The 23216-nt window shown below is 41.8% G+C and overlaps 1 protein-coding gene across 2 annotated transcripts in view; it reads left to right on the top strand.

Annotated features, from left to right (window-relative positions):
• St3gal6 (ST3 beta-galactoside alpha-2,3-sialyltransferase 6) overlaps nt 1-23216 on the top strand; it is a 64784-nt gene that overhangs the window by 3340 nt on the left and 38228 nt on the right. For both annotated transcript variants that reach the window (XM_029544748.1, XM_021209555.1), the window contains exon 2: nt 15232-15398. The gene's annotated coding sequence lies outside the window, so the exon portion shown is untranslated. The remainder of the gene's footprint in view (nt 1-15231; nt 15399-23216) is intronic.

Raw genomic sequence — 23216 nt, 5'->3', positions numbered from 1 at the left:
TTTCTTTCTTTCTTTCTTTCTTTCTTTCTTTCTTTCTTTCTTTCTTTCTTTCTTTCTTTCTTATATGTAAGTACACTGTAGCTGTCTTCAGACACCCCTGAAGAGGGCATCAGATCTCATTATGGATGGTTGTGAGCCACCATGTGGTTGCTGGCATTAGAATTCACAACCTTCAGAAGAGCAGTCGGCACTCTTAACCGCTGAGCCATCTCTCTCCAGCCCATCAGTAGTCTTTCAAAGTCTTGTGTATGCCTGCTACTGTGGATAATGGCATACTAGTCACAGTTCTGAGTTAAGTCTTATGATTCAAAAATGTAGTGGAGGCCGAGAGATGATGGCTCAGTGGGTAAAGGTTTGCTATCAAGCATGAGATTGATTTCTGAGACCTATATGGTGGAGGGAGAGGACTGACCCCAGAAGTTGTATTTTATGACTTGGAGCAAGCTTGGCATGTGACAAAATAGTACACGGGCATTATATATGTCAGTGGTTCCATATCAGGGTGCCAGAAACAGGATTGTCACCAGGCGTGGTGGAGCACGCCTTTGATCCCAGCACTAGGGAGGCAGAGGCAGGTGGATTTCTGAGTTCGAGGCCAGCCTGGTCTACAAAGTGAGTTCCAGGACAGCCAGGGCTATACAGAGAAACCCTGGCTCGAAAAACCAAAACCAAACCAAACCAAACCAAACAAAAACAAAAACAAAAAACAAAAAAACAAACAAAAACAAAAAAACAGAAACAGGATTGTCTCACTTTTTGTGGTGACAGGAACTCTTTCCTGATGGCAACACCACTAATTGTAGTCACCTCAGACTTGATCCAGAACTTGACTGCTGTCCCCTCGGGCTAAGGAAAAGGTTCTAGGAGAGAAGTAATGAGGGTGAGAGAGACTAAGAATCTGTTTTCTCCCACGTCTGAATTTCTTTTCTTGGTCACCCAAAGTAAGAGTTGCTGAACTATCTCTCCTTGCCACACTTTCTGGTCAGATGCTAGGGGAGTTCCTTTTGTGGGAAGCTGAGGGAAAAAACAAAACAAAACAAAACAAAACAAAAAAAACAGGAGGAAAGCAGCCAGCTCTTGGGAAGTTTTTCTCATCACGAATATTGAGAGCCAGTGTGAAAAGGCCCTGTCCCCCCCCCCCCCATTCTCTCTCCTTCTCACAGAAAGTATGTAGATGGTATTGTTTTTGTTTTTTGTTTTCAGTAGCATGTAAACATTTTGAAGACTATTCATTTATGTGCCTTTTATCTCATAAGAATGGAAGGATTTTTTTTTTTTCTTTTAACATGGTGAGAAATAAGGCCTCCAGATGAAATACAAGAAATCTAGATATTTCCCCCAAAGCTAGAGGGTCATTCCCGACTTCCAGGTTGTGGAAGTAGGTCTAGAGTTGGTATGGAGGGGATGGGAGCTGCCCTAGGATGCAAGGCTACAGAGAAAAGTAGTTCCAGTGAATCCTGGGTGACTTGTTGCATTGCCACTCATAAGGTAGGGTATTCTTCATGGGTAATAAATATAACTTAGTATGCCTGTATAACAAGAGACATTCTTGAAGGATGGAAGGGTGCATAGTGTAGAGACAGAACAGAAAGATTCCGTGTTCTAATAGAGCGTTGTGAGATTCGGAGTCAATAGGAAAGGCACAAGTGAAAAACATATTTCAGATGGGCTGGGTGTGGCATTGTAGGGACGATGCATTGTGGTGCTGATCCGATAAGATGTTAAGTGGGGTGTACTGGCTGGTTTTGTGTGTCAACTTGACACAGGCTGGAGTTATCACAGAGAAAGGAACTTCAGTTGGGGAAATGCCTCCATGAGATCCAGCTGTAAGGCATTTTCTCAATTAGTGATCAAGGGGGGAAGGCCCAGCCCACTGTGGGTGGTGCCATCCCTGGGCTGGTAGTCCTGGGTTCTATAAGAAAGCAAGNTGAGCAAGCCAGGGGAANCAAGCCAGTAAGNAACATCCCTCCATGGCCTCTGCCTCAGCTCCTGCTTCCTGACCTGCTTGAGTTCCAGTCCTGACTTCCTTTGGTGATGAACAGCAGGATGGAACTGTAAGCTGAATAAACCCTTTCCTCCCCAACTGATTCTTGGTCATGATGTTTGTGCAGGAATAGAAACCCTGACTAAGACAAGAGGGTTCTGAGGGAAGCAGTCGATCTCTCTGAAGTGGCAATGGGTGAGATGTGATTGAGGAAAAAGCCAATAAAGTAGAGAGCAGAAGGAAGGGGATTCCAGGAAGAGGAAACAGCAGCTCCAAAGGTTCAGGGCCATGCATGGACTTAGAGTGTTTGGGAAAAGAAAAGTCAGTCTAGGAATACTAGATACTGTGTATCCACAGTCTGGATACTGGGTAGCCCTAGAAGAGTACAAAGCATGGAGTGGGAAATGGAGTCTGAGATACCCAAGTGGGATGGATTTTGTGGTGCCATTAAACCTGGCACAGCTAAGTGTTGGATGCACTTAACTGGAGCCTCCTTTACCCATCATGCCCCACACTGCACAGAACTGCAGCTTCCAGTGGCTGACTCACTGGCAATCACCGAGCTTGAGCTTTTCCTTCCTCCCAGCACAGGCGTAGGTATGCGCAGGGGCAGGGCACAGAGAACCTGCATGGTGTTCCTCACAGCCTCTGGGGGGAGGGGGTGGGGAACCTCACATACTTGCTTAATTTCACGTTAGCAGATCTGCTCTGGACTGAATATCTCATGTCTCTGTGCAATCTTTGGGTTGGCTGGAAACACTTGAAACCAGATACCAGAAATTAATTATCTATTCAAATTAAGTCATAGCTGTAAACAATAGCAAGGCAGCCGATGAGAGAGGCACCACTCTAAATAATAACAAAGGCTGGGCCTCCCTGAGTTTGTTTCCTCTCTTTGGTCTGTCATCTGGGTCCATCTTGTCTCTGTCGTGGGAATGTAATGTCTGTGGCGATTCCTTTTTCATTCTTCCCCATACATTATCTTGGAAATGTGAAAGTAGTGGCGCAGATCTGGGATTTATTATTTCTGATTAATAGTAGTACTGGTTTATTAGTAATGCTCAGACGTCCCGTCAACTTTCAATTATCCTTTGATTCCAGGAGGGCTCGTGTGACCTGCACATTACTCTCTGGAAAAGACTGACCTAGATTTTAGAGAGAAAAATCGCCTTTGAGAGACTTTGATGTGTTCATTTCTCGTTACCTATCTACTAGCTGCTTACTTTTGACTTTTGGTTTTCACTTTTTTTCCCCCCTTTTGAAATGGGGGTCAGCTCAGGATTTTGGTCTTCCTGCTTCAGCCTCTCAATTATATATGGGCACAATATGCTAACGTTGTATTCTTTGTTTGTTTGTTTTTCGAGACAGGGTTTCTCTGTGTAGCCCTGGCTGTCCTGGAACTCACTCTGTAGACCAGGCTGGCCTCGAACTCGGAAATCTGTATTCTTTATTACATTACATCTAGAATTCCTTTCTGTTCAAGAGGAAAGCACTGTGGTCAACATGTAGAGGTGGCAAACAGTTAACAGACAACACAAATGTTCTAGGTTGCTTTATGTTTCGGGGATAAACACTGACCAAAAGCAACAAGGGGAGGAAGGGGTTCACTTGGCTTATAGGTCCACTGCTGAGGAAAACTCGAAAAGGACCTTGCAATGAAGGAATCCTGCTTATTGGCCTCCCTTGGCTTGCTCAGGTACCGGTGGCATAAAGCCTAGGCCCACCCACCCAGGGATGACCCCTCCCACAGTGGGCAGGGCCTTCCCACATCAATCAGTAATTAGGGCCCTGGCAGATGTGTCCACAGGCCAAACTGATAGTGGCAATTTTCCAATTGAGATTTCCTCTTCCTGGATGTGTCACGTGGACGACCAAAATTAGCTATCACCCACCTAATGCTTACATCAAAGGTTAATGTTACTATATTAGCTCAGTTACAAGACTGTCACATTCAGCATTCAACCTGGTAGGTATTGTGATTATCAGGGTGTTGTTTGAAAAGCTCCTCCCTCTTAGCCGGGCGCAGGCCTTTAATCCCAGCACTTGGGAGGCAGAGGCAGGCAGATTTCTGAGTTCAAGGCCAGCCTGGTCTACAAAGTGAGTTCCAGGACAGCCAGGGCTATATATAGAGAAATCCTGTCTCGAAAAACAAACAAACAAACAAACAAACAAAAAAACAACAAAAAAAGTTTCTCCTAATAGAAGAAAAAACAGGTTCATTCCCATAAATTTGTTCACGCTAGCTGAAACTCTAAGTGGGACATGGTGGTTGTACCTACTGCTAATCTTTGAATTTGTGAGGTTGAAGCAGGAATTTGAGTACTGTTTGGAGTACATAAAAAGTCATCTCAAAAAACGAAACAATCATCCAACGAGAATGGAACCAAAAATCCTATAAGAGCAGGGGGAATACTGTATTCTTTTTTTTTTTTTTTTCTCGAAAAGTTCCAATGTGCTTATGCTGGGAGAGATGGCTATGTAGATGCCAGCGAGTGAGTATTCTGACTTTTCTTTTCATGTACAGCAAACTGTCAGTACAGTTTCATAATTCCCAATTGATGGTAATTTGTGTTGGGCTACTTAGGTTTGTGGCTGCATTAATGAGGCATTTAAGGGTGCTGCCATCATGAATAATAAGGTTAATCGACTCTTTAGGAATAAGACATCTTAGCAGGCCTGGTGACTCAGCTCTGTCATCACGGTTGCTCTGGAGATGGGGAAATTGGAAGTTTAAGGCCATTATGGACACCTTAGTGAGCCCATGTTTGGATATTTGGGTCACGAAAAAAAAAAAAAACCTAAAAAAAAAAAAAAAAAAAAAAAAGTTTACGAGCTTTGTATTCATAGTTTCATGCGTTTTCTTTCCCCCAACCAGTTTCTTAGGCCACAATTTCATTGCTAATCAAGTTTCAACTGCTTGTTCTGGTGTTTCCTAGATACCTGTTTGGTATTACTTACCTGCCGTGAGATATATTTAGTGCCCCAGGGCATAAAAAGCTCCTTAGCAAAGCTGACAAGGCTGGGTGCATTGCTAGACGGAGGAAGCTGGAACTGGAGAGGTTGGTGGGGTTAGGGGGGAGCTTGGGCAGGAACTGCATAAAGCTGGGGAATAAGGGGAAGCGTAGATTGACGGACCCCTGTTTATGGATGACTGATTATATTTAAAACTTGAGAAATACTACCTAGGAATGTAACTGCGTGGAAGAGAACTTTTCTAGCATGTATAAGGCATGGGGTTCAGCATACAGATATACACACTAGAAAATGAAATTATGCCAGCCAGTGGTGGTAAACTCCTTTAATCCCAGCATTCTGGAGGCATGGGCAAGCAGGTGGATCTCTGTGTTTGGGGCCAGTCCAGTCTACAGAGAGAGTTTCAGGACAGCCAGGGCTACACAGAGAAACCCTGCTTGAAAAAAAATAAAATAAAATAATTTAAAAAATAAAATCTAGGCATTTAAATGGTATGAGTAAGTGTTTAGCTGCTTTTCCAAGAGGAATTAATTTATAATTTTAACAGAGTGTGATGATTTTAAAACTTTTCTGTTGTAAATGGATCTTACAAAAGACACTGTTCTCAAGTGACTTGCTTTTTGGGGCAATGTTTCAGGTAAACATCAAATGACTTAGTTTAACTTTATTGTACCTGTCCTACAAAAAAAGTTACGTTTTAAAAATTAATAGGGGATTAGAGATCGTCGTGTTGTCTGAACATAAAGCACGCATGTTTTTAGACGCTGTACATTTTGGAGGGTAGATTTTGCTTATTTACTACAAAAGCTCATTTTTTATAAATTTGGTGGGCAGGGCTCTTTGGCATTCATGGTAAAAGAAACATATTCTTATCTGTCCAAGCACTCAGCCTACAAACACCGGTATTCAGTGCACAAAACATTCATTCTTTAGCTTAGTTTCTTTAGGGAGGTTTTAAACTTCTCTTTTAAAGCCCACGATATCACGTGATCTTTCTTTTCAGTGTTTGAGTTTGACTCTAGAGTCACGGCATTCCCTGGAATTCAGGCCGGGCTGTGTGGTAACACTGGAGGCCTTTTCTTTGACTTCACACTCTCCCATCCAATGCAGACTCTGTTTTCTCAGATCCCAACATCATGGGTTATTATTTCCTGACGGAAGCTGCTTAACTCCCCATAGCCCTGCTTTTCCTTACCTGGAAGTGATAGCCATGGTGTAGTTGTCACAATGACTGAAAAGAAAAATACAAGAACAGTTTAGCATAGTTTCTGCCATGTATTCAAATGTCTGTATTAGTGTTATTTACTGTTATTAGTATTACAACTTCATTCTTTCATTTGTTTGTTTTGAGACAGTGACTCTTGACGTCATCATTGTCCTGTAGACCAGGTTGGCGTCAAACTCACTGAGATCTGCCTGCCTCTACCTCCTGAGTGCTGGGGTGAAGGCGTGTACCACCATTGCCTGGCTTTATAATTTTATTTTTAGACCTGTCATTGCAGCTATTACGAAGATAGTTAAAACTTATCTTCCTCCTGAAAGTCTTTCAGGCTGAACTTACCAAATGTTGCTGCCCACCCACCTGGTTTGTTTCTTCACAGATGCTGAATTCACTTTGGACAATATGACATATATATTGTGCTTTAGTTATCTGCCAGTGAATAACAACAGATATGCATAGATAGCTAGTTCCTAGTTAGGTGACTCTAGGTTGATGCCTCTACTCTGAAGCTTCCCTTGTGTCTTGTATAATTTCATTTTCTTTAATAATTTCATTTTCTTTAATGATTTAAATATTCACCCCCACACACAGAGAGACACATATATAGTTAAAATTATTCCTGTTTTAACATGACTTTATGTGCACCTACTTTCTTGGGCTTTTCTACATCTGAACCAAATTTGGCTCTGAAGAGCAGAATTTTAGAAAGAAGCTCACTGGGAGGTAGGAGAGTGGGGATTGCATTTCAAAAACATTGCCAAAGGTCCCTGTAGCCATGAGGCAGTGTCCAGTAGGACTGAGAACTGCTCCGTGTCTGAGAGCCGCTCAGTGTCTAGTGTTACTAGAGCATAACATTCAAAGTCAAGCCCCTTTGGAGATGAGGTGGCTGAGGCTGTGGGAGCTGGCTTGACCAGAATTAAGGACCATGATCTATATATTTATTTATATTTAGCCCGAAGGCTATGTAGTTAGAGAAGCAGCTCTATATAGGCAACTCATAATGGGCAAATCCAACATGTTTTAAACATGGACCTGAGATTTGTATACAGCATCTTAATCGTTCTCTTTTAACTCCTGTTCTTATAAGAAAACAATTGAAGTGTTGATATCATCTCACATTGGGAGTTTTTATTATTATTATTATTATTATTAGATATTTTCTTTATTTACATATCAAATGTTATCCCCTTTCCTGGTTTACTCTCTGAAAATCCCCTATCCCATTCCCCCCTCCACCTGCTCACCAGCCCACCCACTCCTGCTTACACTGGGAGTTTCTATTACTTGCAATTTCTAAAGCTCGAGAGTCTAAATGCTGTGTGAGAGTAGAGTCAGACAATGAACATGATCAATAGCTTTCCTGGAAATATATGCTTTGAAACTTGTGCTACTTCTATAATATAAAACAAGATACCTTATAAAACTATGTATTGAGCTGGGCGTGGTGATGCATGCCTTTAATCCCAGCACTCGGGAGGCAGAGGCAGGCAGATTTCTGAGTTCGAGGCCAGCCTGGTCTACANAGTGAGTTCCAGGACAGCCAGGGCTATAAAGAGAAACCCTGTCTCGAAAAACCAAAAAAAAAAAAAAAAAAAAAAAAAACCAAAAAAAAGCAAACCAAAAAAACAAACTATGTATTGATCTACAGCTCATTTTTGCATAATTATACATTTTATAATTTATATGCAAATTTGGACCTATGTTTGATATAGATTTGTTAGTACTGCAGTTAAGTTTTGGCTTGCTTCCTCTCTCTTGAATTGATAAACTGTTTGTTATTCACAGTGTATGTGTTATCTGATGCTAAATGTCTGAATTACTTTTAATTCTAGAAAACCTCTATTCTTCTGTTTACTAATTAGTAAACTCCCCTGATTACTAATGCTATGTCGCCTAGCTGCTTTTCATTTTCAGGTTCACCTCCTTGGAAATTATAGGAAATAGGACCCGAACACATTCCAACCCTAGGAGCTTAGAATTCCTAGGAAAGAAATAGATGTGAGAGGGAAAACGTTGGCAGTTCCTCGAGCTGTAATGAGCTTAGAGATGGAATGTGAGGGGGAGTTCTGCAAGGAGGATAGAGGAAAATAGAGATAAAGCAGATAGCTCAGCACATTGCCAACTCTGTGCAGGGCACGATGTACCCCATGGGTATGTGCTTATCTAACAGACTTATCACACTTGGGTTTGCTTACAGAACTTGCCAGTTGGGGTGTTCAACTAGACAGACTCCTTGGTATTTACATTCACAAACTGCATTGCACTTCCTGTTTCACACCTGCCGGGGGTGGGGGGNGGGGGGNGGGGGGGGCTCTTCCTTGAAAGGCGAATTGATCACTCTGGGAGATGCCTAAGCCTCCTGTGTGGAGGGGCTGGTTCCCAGCTGTGTGACTGCAGGTCCAGGAGTGTGTCAATGTGACTAGGTCTTTCCTCCGTTTTAAATGGCTTGCTTTATTTATTTATTTATTTATTTATTATGTGCATTGGTGTGAGGGAGTCAGATTTCCCAGAACTAGAGTTACAGACAGTTGTGAACTGACCTACGGGTGCTGGGAACTGAACCCTGGGTTCTCTAGAAGAGCAGCTAGTGCTCTTAACCACGGAGCCATCTCTCCAGTCCCCTAGGGCTATGGTCTTCTTTGTAAATCGAATTGCATCTGATGAGGTCATCCTGGAATGGGATGAGCCCTTAAAACAATTAACTGATGTAAGGTTTGAGGCCTGGGGAAAACACCAGGTGAAGGTGGCGATTTGAGAGATGCAATTAGTTTATTAAGCCACAGACCGCCTAAGCTTGCCAGCAAAGCTCACAGAGTGCCAGAGTAGGAGCTCCCGGCAACTCCCAGAGGGAACACGGATCTGCCAACACCTTCCTTTCTGATTTCTAGACCTCAGCCTTGTGTGAGACAGCACTTATTGATCAAGTTAGACCCATCCCTGCTCCAGTTCCTGTAGGCCTGGACACTGGTACAGGGTGTGTCTGTCTACAGGGGATCAAAGTTCTGCCTCTCTTTGAAGAGTATTTCCTGGTTCTGGGTCTCAGGACTGCCTCATAGAGCAGTCACAGGCAGACTCTGCCTAAATTCCCCTTTGAGCTGACTTTCAGACTTGATCTCTAGGCCCTTGTCCCTCTTTTTGAAAGTGCCCCACAGGGTGCCAGAGGTCAATACCATCATCATGGTTCAGTACCCTCAGGTGGCTTTGCCTTCTCCCTACTCGGCTTGGCAAGAGCATTTCCAAGGACCTGCTTGCTTTCCTGATTAAGATCTGGGATAAACCTTGAATCCTGGCCCTTCTACCGTTTATCTAGCTCTCTCCCAAGTCTTTATCTTCTCTCTGGGTTTTTCCCCAGTCCTAGAATGAAGCCATATTGTGGGTGCAGTCTTCTCATTTCTCTGCTCCAGAATAATCTTTAAAGGAAAGCAAACAAGCAAACAAAAACCTCACATGCTGTATTTTAACATGAAGGCCCTGCTTTCCGAGTGGTGTGATGTCTTATGAATAGAGGCTTCATTCTGCTGCTCTAGCCTTCTGCTCAAAAACAGATGAAAACGAGATTTTTCAATATTAAGAACTTGTACAGAGCTTATAGGATGTTTTTCTGTTGTTTGGGCTTTTTTGTTTTTTGTTGTTTTGTTTTGTTTTTTTTCCCAGCAAAGATTGATTTCAAACTGTCTTACTTCTTGATTTAGTGTTTATCTGGGGCTAAGTTTCTAGTGTGATCACAAAGAAAGTACTGTTTTGAAGTCCCCAGGGTGAGTCCACAGACACGGCCCAATTCCTGTGATCTGTGCTAGTGTCCTGGCTTCCAGTCCTAGGAGCTCAGCTGGCAGCAATTCTGTTACACACTCTGAGCATAGACCGCCTTTCAGTCTCGGATGAAGTCCTCAGTAGAGTGGCTGCCTAGCAGATATGTACCCTCCCTTTCCTAACCCTTCCCTTCTGTGAGTTTAAATAATGTAAATTTTGTTTCCTAGTTTTTTTGGTTTGTGTGTGTGTGATATTTCTCAGTCCCTTGAGTGTGTTTCAATTTCTTGTTCTTGGGATTTATACCTGCAGAAAAAGGAGGGAGTTTTAGGCTACTTATATCTTTTAGATAATACGTATATTTATCATAAATTATAAAGTAGTGTGAATTATAAACTTCAACAAGCAGTTAAGCGATCAAGAGCAGAACAAAGGGTTCTGTTTATGTTCTGGTTAACACTGCTTAAATGTGTGACCGGGGATTTGCCTGTCAGGTGATTATAATTTGAGCTCAGCCCTTGCATCCTGAGATTCTGTGGTATGACCGATGGGTCTAGCAAATCTAAGATGATAGGGTGAGCGTACAGATGCGCAGGCCGGCGGGCGAGCGGGGAGACACACATGACGCTGCCCCCTTCACGTCATCTGGCGGTAGGAAGGAGGGTTTTTATTTCCCTCAGCCCAGGATTTCTTGGATTGCAGCCAGGAACTGAGAAGAGCCGCTGACTTGCCTACAGAATGTGCTACGGCATTTTTTCATTTTTTTTTTGTCATTGTTTGTGAACACAGCACCAAACAGTTGGACTCCATGGAGACTCCCCTGTGCTGGCTGGCATGACTTCTTGCAATGGGAACATAGATTTTTTTTTTTTTTTTTTTTTTAATTCCCCCTCTTGGGAATGTGTATTTATTTCATTGTGAGTCATCTCAACTCGACCCACTACCCAAAACAAGTGCCCTTCTTTGGTAGATTGTGGACATTAGTAAATAGTGAAACATATTTTGAAGTACCTAATGTTTGAGGATTTTTTTTTTTTCCCAGATGCTTGTTTATACAAATAATGTTGATGGTGCGGGGATCCCATAGATGAGTCTTCATAGATTTGTAGCTCCGACTTCAGTTTACACCTGACAGTAGACCATGTTCTAAAGTCCTTCAGCTAGAAATGAACCAAATGCAAGTATTCCTGTTTGCAGTTAATAGGTCTCAGGCATTTCACTGAGTTGTTTAATTGTTGTGAACATTGTCTCTGCAGCACACTACGTACTTCACAATCCTATTTTCTTTCAGAAAAAAAGGGGGGATGGTTTTTTATGTTTGTGCCTTGGGCACAAAACATATGTGTTTTCCACATATGTGAAAAACATATGTGAATTCCAGAGAAATCTTTGTTTATCTGCTTCTCCACATGGTAGTTTTTTTCTGTTTAGTCAGCATGGTTCTTGTAAAAAAGAAAAAAAAATCTATTTACTTCTGCATTTGGATCCTTGCTTTTTGTTTTTTTTTTTGTTTGTTTGTTTGTTTGCTTTTCAAAACAGGGTTTCTCCATGTAGTCCTGGCTGTCCTAGAACTTGCTCTGTAGACCAGACTGGCCTTGAACTTAGAGATCTGCCTGCCTCTGCCTCCCTAGTATTGGGAGTGTGCCCATTAGGATGCTTTGCTGTTAACATTATCATAGGTGCATATGAACTAGAAATTTATTATCTAAAAAAAAAATGTTTCACTCATTTTGTTTGCGTGTTTGTGGTTTTGCATGCACATGATCATGCCTTGCACACGTGTGAAGGTCAGAGCCACTCCTGGTACTCGGCTCTCTTCTTCCATCCGGTTGGTTCTGCTGACCGCTCTCAGGCTGCTGTTGGGTGGGTGTAGGTGCCATTCCCCCTGCTTCAAATGGTTTCCCTTCCTTCGCTGTTTCATCTGCAACTGTCTTCTTCCTTTCCCCTGCCTGGATCAGTTCCCATTGTTCCCAACCATAATGTGATAAATGTTCACCAATGGTTTGCTGATGGATGTCTCAGAGACACTGTATCCCCGGTACTAGAACAATGTCTGGGATTGAGTGGACATGGGGAATTTGTTTATTGAGTATCACTTTAGAGATGAAACAATGCTCAGAGTTAATTTTACCAAATACTGAATTTTAGTCAACAGTCTTTGCTATAAGGATTGTTAATATACTGACAGGAAGTAAATCTAAGATATATGGTTTAATAAAAATATATAACTAACGGTTCATTTATCACACACATACCTATAGTATACATATATACACATATACATACACACACACACATACACACACACACACACACACATATATATATATATATATATATATATATATATATATATATATATATATATATATATACATTACTCCAAATTAAGACCCACCTCTCATTTGTAACTGGCTTAGGAGATCATTTACAGGGCAGCGGTACACATGTTGTCACATGTGTTTGCTCTGAGAGGCAGCAGGACAGATCCTAACACTGGAATCTTTGGGTTTGATTTTTGTTTTCTCTCAGCCTGATTTGTTTCTTTATCACATGGTGTTTGTTTCTTTATCAGCTGTAACTCAGGAAGGCAACAGGAGAGATGTTTTATTTTTTGTTTCTGTCCTTTTGCCTGGTACCAGGAAACAACTGGGGCTCCACACATGCCAGTGGTCAAGTGCTTCCCCACTGAGCTCTCTCCAGCCCCACTGCTATTTGTTTGTATTGAAATCCGAGCTCACTAAATTGCACAGGCTGGCTGGCTGGCCTTGCCCTTGTTCTTTCCCAGCCTCTAGAGTAGCTGGGGCTCCAGACTTGGAGCAGCAGGTCTGGCTTGGCCTGTGTTGATTGTAGTATTATTTTCTCCAGAAGAGAAACGACGAAAGGATGTTCACAACTTGAGAACGGGCTGCACACAAATCTATATATTTCTCCAGGGAAGGTTTCCTAGATGGTTAGGAAATGATTGATAGCCCGACTTATGGGGCGGGGGGTTGGGGAGCAGAAGAAAGTATGACCAATTAATTGATGATCCAGGTGGGACTTACATGCATTGCCAGGCCTAGAAAAAGAACAGAAAGCTACACAAGGACCAGGATTTGTGGCCTTGAGAGACTTCATTTCCTTTTACAGTTACCCAACTTTATAGAAATCATTGTGAACTTTACAGTCTTCTTTTTCACTTTCTGTGTTACCACAAATAAATTGTTGGCTGTGGTTACTTTCTAAGCTCAGGACGAAAGCACCGGGTTTTTTTTTTGTTGTTGTTGTTTTTGTTTTGTTTTGTTTTTTGTTTTGTTTTGTTTTTAAGTAGAAGTGAACTTCATCTTTGAAATTGTGCACAATTATTACTCAAGATATGACTGTAAGGTCCTCAAAAGAGCATGATGGCACACATTTTTTTTTTTTTCGGAACCTGGGTGTGTCCTCATCAAACCTCTTAACCTGTTATTAATCATCAACTGCTTCCAAATCAGGGACTGGAAAGGTACTTTCCAGCCCGCGTGTGTATGTGTGTGTGTGTGTGTGTGTGTGTGTGTGTGTGTGTGAAACATTGGTTCTTATTCACACTCCAGCCTTACCACAAAAAAATCACCTGGGAACCTGCTAGAAGGAAGGGGAGAAGATCTCTCCTCAGACCTACAGAATCAGAATTGGCATGTCCAGCTGACACCAATGGTTTTTAAGTGCTGCTCTGCAAATCCCACCAAGTAGGCTGGAGAGCAGAGTAAGTCTATTCAGTAACAGGTGACTCACTCGCCCACGGTGAGACATATTATTAGCTTTAGGTAGCCCAAATCTTAGGAAATCTGTCCTAGGAAGGAGCTCACACCAAATTCTGTGAATAGCTTTCAAACCATGCAGTTCTTCTTTGTGAAGATCCTTCGAACATTAGACTACGCTTGCTCCTCTCCTGAATTATTTTCTCTGGGTGTACCAAATCTCTACCTCCTAAATGGTTTTGATATGACACTGTTGGTTGTTCTTCATGATCTATTCAGATTAAAGAACCTATCCAGCATTGAAATCTGAATTCTTTTACTCCAGTTCCTTAAGTAGTAGTTCGTAGTAGGTGACAGAGACCCAGGAACTTTGTGTCCTATAGATTCATGGAGAAAAATTCTAATGCACAAATGTATTTTGATTTATAATTCATAATTCTTTAGGTTCAAAGTTCTGCGTTACAGATCTTTGTTATTATATGTTAGGGTGGCCATTCAAGGCACCACTTCTGAGTTCTAAAAGGTCTAATTTCTCAGTACTTAAAACAAAAATGTACATAGTATATAAAAATAGTATTTTTATCTTTTCCTACAAGTAAAAACCATCCATGGCACAGAATACTGACTGACATTTTTCCTCAGTAGTTTGTCACACGTGTTTGTTTAGACACACACTGAAATAACCTTGGTATGCTCAACTTTGTTATCTATTTTTGGTGGGCTCTGTCTTTCCCTGGCGTTCCATGATTTTATAACCAGCACATAATTATTTGCCTAGAGTTCAGAAATGAAAGTCCCCCATTTTTGCTTTTGTCTATCGATTTACTAAGATTCAGTTAATCTCGTGTAAGAAAAGTTGTATGAGGAGCAGCAACAAAATTTTCTTTACAGGTCTTTTCTCTCTTCCTTCTTTTCTTTTCTTTTCTTTTCTTTTCTTTTCTTTTCTTTTCTTTTCTTTTCTTTTCTTTTCTTTTTTCTTTCTTGTAGGAAGTGGTCCATGCATTTTCTGACTCCGGCTGCTGGTTGTATTGCACCATGATGCTGTCCTGTTCATTCTGTTCTGTTTTTATTTTCAACCCCTTCCCATTTTCTTCCCCCCTTTTAAGGCTTTGAGAGCTTGTAGCCCCTCCTCTCACTTGCGTGTTTAACAATAAAGGTAAGCTCTCTCTCCTCCCGCCCTCCCTCCTCTTCCCTCCCCCCACCCCTCTTTCTCCCCGCTCCCTGTGTGTGTTTGTGCAAGTGCGTAAGTGTAAAGAGAGACAGTTGCTTCTTTCACTTCCATCTTGCTTTGGAGTCATTGAACTGGATGTTATTTTTCAGAGATTGAGCTGGATCCTTTGGAAAGCCAATCTGGAAGGACAGGAACGTAACGTGGGATTTGCTTGGCTGTTGGGCTTTTCTGTTTAATTCATTTAGGTCTTGTGTTCCAAAATCTCATCTAAACATCCCCCCATAAAGCAGCTCTTAAGAAATCCTAAAGGAGCTGTCTACACATTCTTTTTTATTTTATTTTATTTTTTAACAGTTTCAATTTCTTGTAGCTTTACCATTCTCTAAATATACCCTTTTGTGTTTTGTTTCAGCATGCACAAGTGAAGCAACAGCAAAGCCCCTCATCGTGGATTATTTCCAGCATCAAGACCTCCACATGTCAGCAGGAGGCTCCTGAGGCAGTCCACCCTCCTCCAACTCTCCTCGCTACATCCTTCAGAAAGAGAGGGTCTTCAGGAAACACACCCTAGAAGTGCAGGTTGGTGGAGGCAGCCGTCCCGCTCTTAGGTTTCTTCTTAGGATGGGATTTCCAACCTTGGAAATGTGGTGTTACTGCCAGGTAGTGTGAATGTGTTTCTAGCCGCAAGCTGTTTTTCTTCTTGCAAGGTTTGCAGGTGGCCAGAAGGCTTAGGAGACGTAAACTGGTTCCTCTTCAGCATATTTAGAAGTCAAACTGTGAAGGCTAGAAAGCATATATATATATATATATATATATATATATATTTTAAAATGTAATTTATTTTATGTGTACTGTTGCTTTGCATGTCTGTGTGAGGGCATCAGATCTTGGAGTTACAGACAGTTGTGAGCTGCCGTGTGAGTGCTGGGAATTGAACCTTCATCCTCTGGAAGAGGATCACCACTGAGCCATGTCTCCAGCCCAGGGAATTATATTTTTATAGTCAATCTGAAATGCTTTCTTTGCAGCTCTTTTAAGTTAAAATGGAAAGGGGGAGTGATAAAACTCCCAGAGGTCAAAGTAGGACATCACCTACATGACAAATAGTGGAGAACTGTGGTGGGTAATAAGCCTTGGGCGTGAGGCCTGCTCATTGTGGGCCTGGTTTTCTGTATAGATTCCATTTCCCTCTGTCTTTAATGACAGGATTAATAGTAACTTCATTACACCACCCTAATGAAAATGTTAGGCTTATTCTCCCAACTATTTGTACAACTTTCATACACCAACTCCTTAATTATGAGATAGCTTTAAACAAAATATCTATCAGGAATTAGCTACTTAAAACCAAACATGACCTTCTGTAGTCTTTTGGATCCATTAAGATTCATCAAGAAAGGATTGTTCTACTAGCAAATTTGCTACAGTACATACAGCCTTTTTAAACAATGAGTTTTGTTAATGTGTGTGTCTTTGTGCTCCTGAGCGTGATCATGAATGTTTGTGTGCCTGCCCACCAATGCCACTGCACGTGTGTGTGGAGGCCAGAGGACTACTTGCAAGAGTTATTTGCCTTCTTGTTCTACCATGTCGGTCCTAAAGATGAGACGCTGGTTGTCAGCCTCTGTGGCAAGCACTGGCACCCACTAAGTCAGTGGTCTCGACCTTCCTAATGCTGGGGTCCTTTAACATAGTTTCTAATTTGTAGTGACTCCAACCATAAAATTATTTTAGTTGTTACTCAATTTTGCTACTGTTTTGAATCCTAATGTAAATATCCGATATGCAGAATATCTGATAGGTGACCCCAAGGTGGTCGAGATCTGTAGGATGAGAACTATTGCACTAAGCCCTGTCTTGCTGGCCCAACTGTACTGTCTTCTTTGGAGATTTCTTTTTTTTTTTTTTTTTTTTTTTTTTTTTATGTGGGGCACATCTTGGATTGAGGATATTTTGCTTTAGCAGCACTGGAAATTTAAATATTCACTGTGCTCTTGGAATTTGGTCCTTGAGAAGTTCTTATTTCTTAATCCTGAGATTATTTATGGTGTTTCATAGCCCCACCCCCATCATCCATCATTGAAGGAAGGCTTGGTATATGGACAGTTTCACTAACTGTAAGAGAAAAGGTAAAATAAGATTTAAAAAGTTATCCCAATCTGCCAGGTGCTTAAATTACAGTTATTACTTGTAATATACTTTTGTCACGTAGCATCTTTAATCCCCATGGTGCAGAGGGAGATGAGCCATAAAGAGGTTAAGCAGGTTCCAGGGTCTCTTGAGTCGGCAAAGGAATTGCCAAGACTCCAATCTAAGGGTTCAAGTGCCAAATGGGTAACCTTAACACCCAGTTTTGCTCCTGCCTACAAACTGAGAATTGCCTGAAGAAGACCATGGAAGGTCATGGAAGAAGTACATGGAAGGGCCAAATCATGGATGTCTAGAGTGGTGGCCTTAGTGATTTTATGTGCAGGTGGCAGATAGCCGGGGCAAATTTTAGTGTGGATGCATGCCAAGATAGTGACTGCACTTGGGGAGTTTTATGCCAGCTCTCACACGCCGGCTATGCAGGGAAGATCAGGGGTCATCAGGAGTAGAAAATATGCCCCAGTATAGGGGAATTCCAGGGCAGTGGATGAGGTGGGAGNGGGNGGGTGGGTGGGGGGAGCACCCTCATAGAAGTAGGGGGAGGGGAGAGAAGATGGGGGGCTGCAGATGGGAAACCCAGAAAGGGGATAACCTTTGAAATGTAAANAAANAAAANANNAAAAAAAAAAAAAAAAAAAGAAAGAAAGAAAGAAAAAAGAAAACAAAAGAAAAGAAAAGAAATCAAGGGGAAAAAGAACTTCTCTATAAGACAAATACTCAAAAAGGAAAAAAAAAGTAGCAAAGAAAAAAAAAAAGCTGAGTGAGAAGGAGTGAGTGAGGAGGATTTGGGAAACAAGATTAAGAGTGACATAAAACCCAGGTTCTTTTGGCACCACCCAGAGAGAAGTGGGCTATCTAACACCTTAGAGGCTAGAGCGACCTGGACAAAAGACAGAGCAGTGATGTCAGGCGTAGCATTCATTCCTTATTGATTTGTTTATTCTTGCATAAGTATCACCGTGCCATCACTACGGGGCAGGAATTGTGCTAAGGGGTAGGGTTTTAATCCACATGAAAATGCTCTGCTATGCCCAGACTCTGTTCCTTCCTAGTTCCCCATTACACGTAGCACTAACTGGAAATACTGCTGTTAGTTTATGACTGGTGATTCATTTGGAGCTTAAAAAAAAAAAAAAGACCTTTAAATTACATTTTTATTTAATTGTTTGGTGGTGGTGGTGGTGGTGTGTGACAAGTAGCCAAAGGATAACTTGTAGAAGTGGGTTTTCTCCTTTTCGCCATGTGTGTCCTGGGGATTGAACGCAGGTTGGGGAAGGTTTCTACATATTTCCTTCCCAAAACATGAGTAGTATCATGGGTCAGTGGTTTGCTTGCTAGGGTGAGTGGGTCTTTTCTTTAATCCCTTTTATCCTCAAAGGGTATTTGAGCTGTTGCCCCCCCCCCCCGAGAAAATTCTGTTCATTTGCCTGAGGCGTGGAAATTGGAGAAACTTTTAAAATCTCAAACCCTAAGTTTGCATGATGGCAGGACTCTCTCAGTGGGACTCTGTTTCCTTTCCTCTGACTTCCATCAGTCTTTTGTAAGCACACATCACCCAGGCAGAAATCCAGATTCCGACTCAGGATCAGGGCAAGAGCGTGCATTTCTGTTACCTTGCTGGTGATTCATACTCTGAACCACACTGGAGTGCCAGGGAAATGAAAAAAAATTTTTTTTTCTTTACCAGTAACAGATAGCCAGAATGATTTTTTTGAATGTGTGTAGCTTAACTTTAGTACCATACTGTGTGCTGTTTTCCATAACCTTGGATACAGATGCATCATGTTTAGCTATATGAACATAATCAATGCATTATCACTATTAATACAACTAGAGCATCTGTGTTCAATCATTGTGTTATCCGACAGCACCAGTAAGACAAACAGTCATATATTTATTTCCATTTTAACTGACTAAAGCAAATATGTTTAAAAATGGATATCAGAATATAATATAAAGCCTTCGTATAAAGTTCAAAATATTTACTGTACTGTCTTAGTGTGATTTCTGCTGCTGTGATAAAATACTGACTAAAACAAACATGGGGAGGAGAGGGTTTATTTGGCTTTTAGGGTCAGTCAATCATTGAAGGAAGCCAAGGTAGGAACCATAGAGACTAGGAACACTGCTTATGGGCCCCTCCCACAATCATTCACCAATCAAAAAAATGCTACACCTATATACCCACTGGGGGCGTTCTCTCTGTTGCATTTCTCTCTTCCCACATGACTCTAGCTTGTGCAGAGTTGGCATAAAATTAGCCAACACATGACTGCTCCGCTTACTTTCTTTTATGATTCAGAGCCACAGTGAGCTGGGCCCTTCCACATCCATCAGCAAGAAAATACTTTCCAGAAAGGCCCAGAAACCAGTCTGATGAAGGTAATCTTTTAGAGTCCCCCCTTCACAGGTGACGCTAGTTTGTGTCAAACTGACAAAACCCAACCAGCACGGATACCATCCATGAGACTATTTCTGCACAAAGAGCTATATTTGAATGTTTATTTACACTAAAAAATCCGCAAAGAAATCAAATGTCTCTTTCCAGGGGAATGATAAATCAATTCCTGTATAACTAGCCACAGTGGAATACTACTGAGCAATAGAGCAGCAACAATGAATGTGCTTTTAAGGCATTATGTTAACATAAATAAGATACACCCTGTGTGGCTGCATCTCTTTGAAAGAATAGAAGCAGGAAGACTCTAGGCACTCAGCAGGCTGCCAGGTATCTGCAAGACTGAGGTGGGGAGCTGACTGCAGCCAAGACAACTTGGGGTTTGTTCTCCTCACATTGATTGCTACAGGATTAACTACGTTCTCTAAATCTCATCAAATTGTACAACTGAACTGATGAAATTACTGTACATAAACTCTATTATAATAAAACTAATTTTAAAAACTAAGCATAGTCATTACATGTTTATACTATCAAATTCTTTTTGCAGCTGGTATCTTCCCGGTAGAGCTGTGGTGGTTCATGCTAATGATCTCAGCACAGAGGTGGAGGCAGGAGAATCAGGATTTAAAGATTAGCTTGTGCTATGATGGTGAAGCCAGCCAAGACAATTCCGAGACTAGCTGGGTTTCCATGAAACCCCGTCTCAGAAAGAAAAAGAAAAACATCTACTCTAAAACAAGTGGATCATACCTTTAATCTTAGCTTGAGGAGGCAGAGGAGGCAGAGGCAGATCTCTGAGTTTGAGGTCAGCCTGATTAACAGGGTGTGAGTTTCCGGATAGCAGGGCTACACAGAGAAACTCTTATCTCAAAAACAATTGAGAGATGGGGCATGGGAGGGAAAGAAGGGGTAAGGAAGGGGAGAGGGAGGAGAGAGAGAAAAGGAAGGAGGGGGAAGAGGAGAGAGGAGACAAGAGGGAAGTAGGGGAATGGAAGACAGAGGAGGGAGAAGGGAGGGAAGGAAGTGGGCCCCCGAGAGAAAGCAGGAGTACATAGAGGATGCAAAGTCTCCTGAACACTTCCTTGTGTATGTGCAATGGAGTGTCAAGTGAGAGTTCTAAAAACAGGAACTTTAGTTCGTTTATTTTTAGCACCCAATAAGTTTCTGTTAGCTGAGTGGTTTTCCATGTCCAGCTGTGCTATTAAAAATAAAAACTGCTGAAAGCGATTTCTCTCCATTTCATGTTTGCCATGAACTTGTTCCCTGTAGAGGGGGTAGGAGAGTGAGGGGGTTTGGTCATCTGCCTTGACAATGGCGGCCTCCATTCAAGTAGCTGAAACAGGCTGTTTGCATATGTGCATGATGAGATCAGACTGGCAAAACACGGGCTTTCTGCACAGACAGAGAGAAGAGCAAGTGTGGCTGAAGATTAGTGCATTAGCCAAAGAACTGGTGGATGGGAAACGAAGAAACTTAATTATACATGATGGTGCCTTGCTGCTGGGAAGAAGAAAAATAGCCATGGCTTTAGAAATTGGTCAGAATTTATGTAGTTGGGGACAGTTAGTTGAGACTACTCAAAATATTTTTTGGGGGGAGGGGATAAAAATCAAATTATAATTTTCTATAGGTATATTTGTAGGTAGTTTCTCTCTCTCTCTTTTTATTAGATATTTTCTTTATTTACATTTCAAATGTTATCCCCTTTCCTGGTTTCCTCTCTGGAAACCCCTTATCCCATCCCCTCTCCCCCTACTCACCAACCCATCCACTCCCACCTCCCCACCCTGGCATTCCCTACACTGGGACATAGAGCCTTAACAGGATCAAGGGCCTCTCCTCTCATTGATGTCCAACAAGGCCATCCTCTGCTACATAAGCAGCTGGAGCCATGTGTACTCTTTATTGGTGGTTTAGTCCCTGAGAGCCCTGGAGGATCTGGCTCGTTGATACTGTTGCTCTTCCTAAGGGCTTGCAAACCCTCTCGGCTCCTTCCGTCCTTTCTCTACCTCCTGCATTGGGAACCCTGTGCTCAGTCCAATGGTTGGCTGTGAGCATCCACTTCTGTATTTGTCAGGCACTGGCAGAGCCTCTCAGGAGACAGCTATAACAGGCTCCTATCAGCAAGCACTTGTTGTAGGTGTTTTTCTCATCTTATTTTGTTTTTTAAAGATATATTCATTTTATATATGTGAGTACACTGTCCCTGTCTTTAGACACACCAGAAGAGGGCATCCGATCTCATTACAGATGGTTGTGAGCCACCATGTGGTTGCTAGGAATTGACCTCAGGACATCTGGAAGAGCAGTGCTCTTAGCTGCTGAGCCATCTCTCCAGCCCCACCTTAATATTTTTTAATCAACTACTAGTAGCAAATAATGACATTTAAAATAACAGTTGCTTTTGGTATAATCATGCACCTGTGCTTTATTTCTTTAATTATAGCCTAGTGAAAAATTTCCAGATGTTCGTTCGTAGCAGAAAATTCCACCAATGCCTTAAACTATGTCTTTTGTGAGATGGGTCAGTGTGTTTTAATAAACACTTATTTAATGTGCGTTGTAACATTGTTTACTTTCTACTTTCATGGTGTTGGAGACTGAATCTAGGGCCTTGTGCATGCTAAGCACACGCTCTGCCGCTGAGCTACCTGCCAGTCTGTCTTTGTTTCAGATTTAAAATGTATCATTACACTCATACTGTTATACCTTAAAATACCGTTATTATAGTTTTCTAAGTTCATCATGTAATAGTTAAAAATACAGTTATTATGGTTTTACTAATACACAGTTTAAAATTGTGGGCTATGAAATCAGAGAGGTGCCAGTTTGAATTCTGACCACGGCTTTGAGTACTATTAACAATTTCACACAGTATTTTAAAGCTCTCGACTTAATTATTACGTACCAAAGGGTTTAATACCATGCTATGCATTTACTGTGTGCATAATAAACTATTCTGTTAATTACATGGCTATGGACTCCAGAGGATCAAGGGTCTCAGATGTAAGAGGGCCATCCCTGCACACTGGGATGGACCATCAGGACTGTACTTCACAGGGAGGTTGTGAGTTGAAGTGGGGTCCAGTGTTTCCAGTAAGACCTGGGCTAAGCAGAAATGGCTGGGTCTAGGAGGCTCAGGCTTAGGGCTGGATCTAAATGTAAGAAATTAGCATAGACTCAAGCTTTTTGTTTTTTTTTGTTTGTTTGTTTGCTTGTTTTTTTTGTTTTTTTGTTTTTTTGTTGTTTTTTTTTAGATTTATTTATTTATTATATGTAAGTACACTGTAGCTGTCTTCAGACACTCCAGAAGAGGGCGTCAGATCTTGTTATAGATGGTTATGAGCCACCATGTGGTTGCTGGGATTTGAACTCCAGACCTTCAGAAGAGCAGTCGGGTGCTCTTACCCACTGAGCCATCTCACCAGCCCTGTTTGTTTTATTTTTGTTTTTCCCACATGGGCATGTAATTGCAGAGAACAGTCACAAACTGTGCAATACATATAAAGGGGAAGGATGTGAGCACTGCTGACCTCATTCCAGGCAGTTTGAAAGTGTGTTAAGTGAGCTGAGGATTAGCAGAGGGTTGAATAGACACAGGGATCAGCAGTGTTCCTGGACCAGGATGTAGAGGTGAGCCATGGACTGACTCCAGGGGTGAAGGAGAAAGTCACAGCTGAAGTCTACCTGGGTTGAAAACCATAGGTACTGGGTCCCCATGGGCATGCACAGAGCTAGTGGGATGTTCTTTTCTTTTTTTTTTTTTTTTTTTTTTTTGGTTTTTCAAGACAGGGTTTCTCTGTGTAGTCCTGGCTGTCCTGGAACTCACTCTGTAGACCAGGCTGGCC

This window comes from Mus pahari, chromosome 12 (genome assembly GCF_900095145.1).
Source record: "Mus pahari chromosome 12, PAHARI_EIJ_v1.1, whole genome shotgun sequence".
Lineage (NCBI taxonomy): Eukaryota > Metazoa > Chordata > Mammalia > Rodentia > Muridae > Mus > Mus pahari.
The sequence above is the reverse complement of the archived record's forward strand: the minus strand, read 5'-3'. Positions and strand labels throughout refer to the sequence as shown.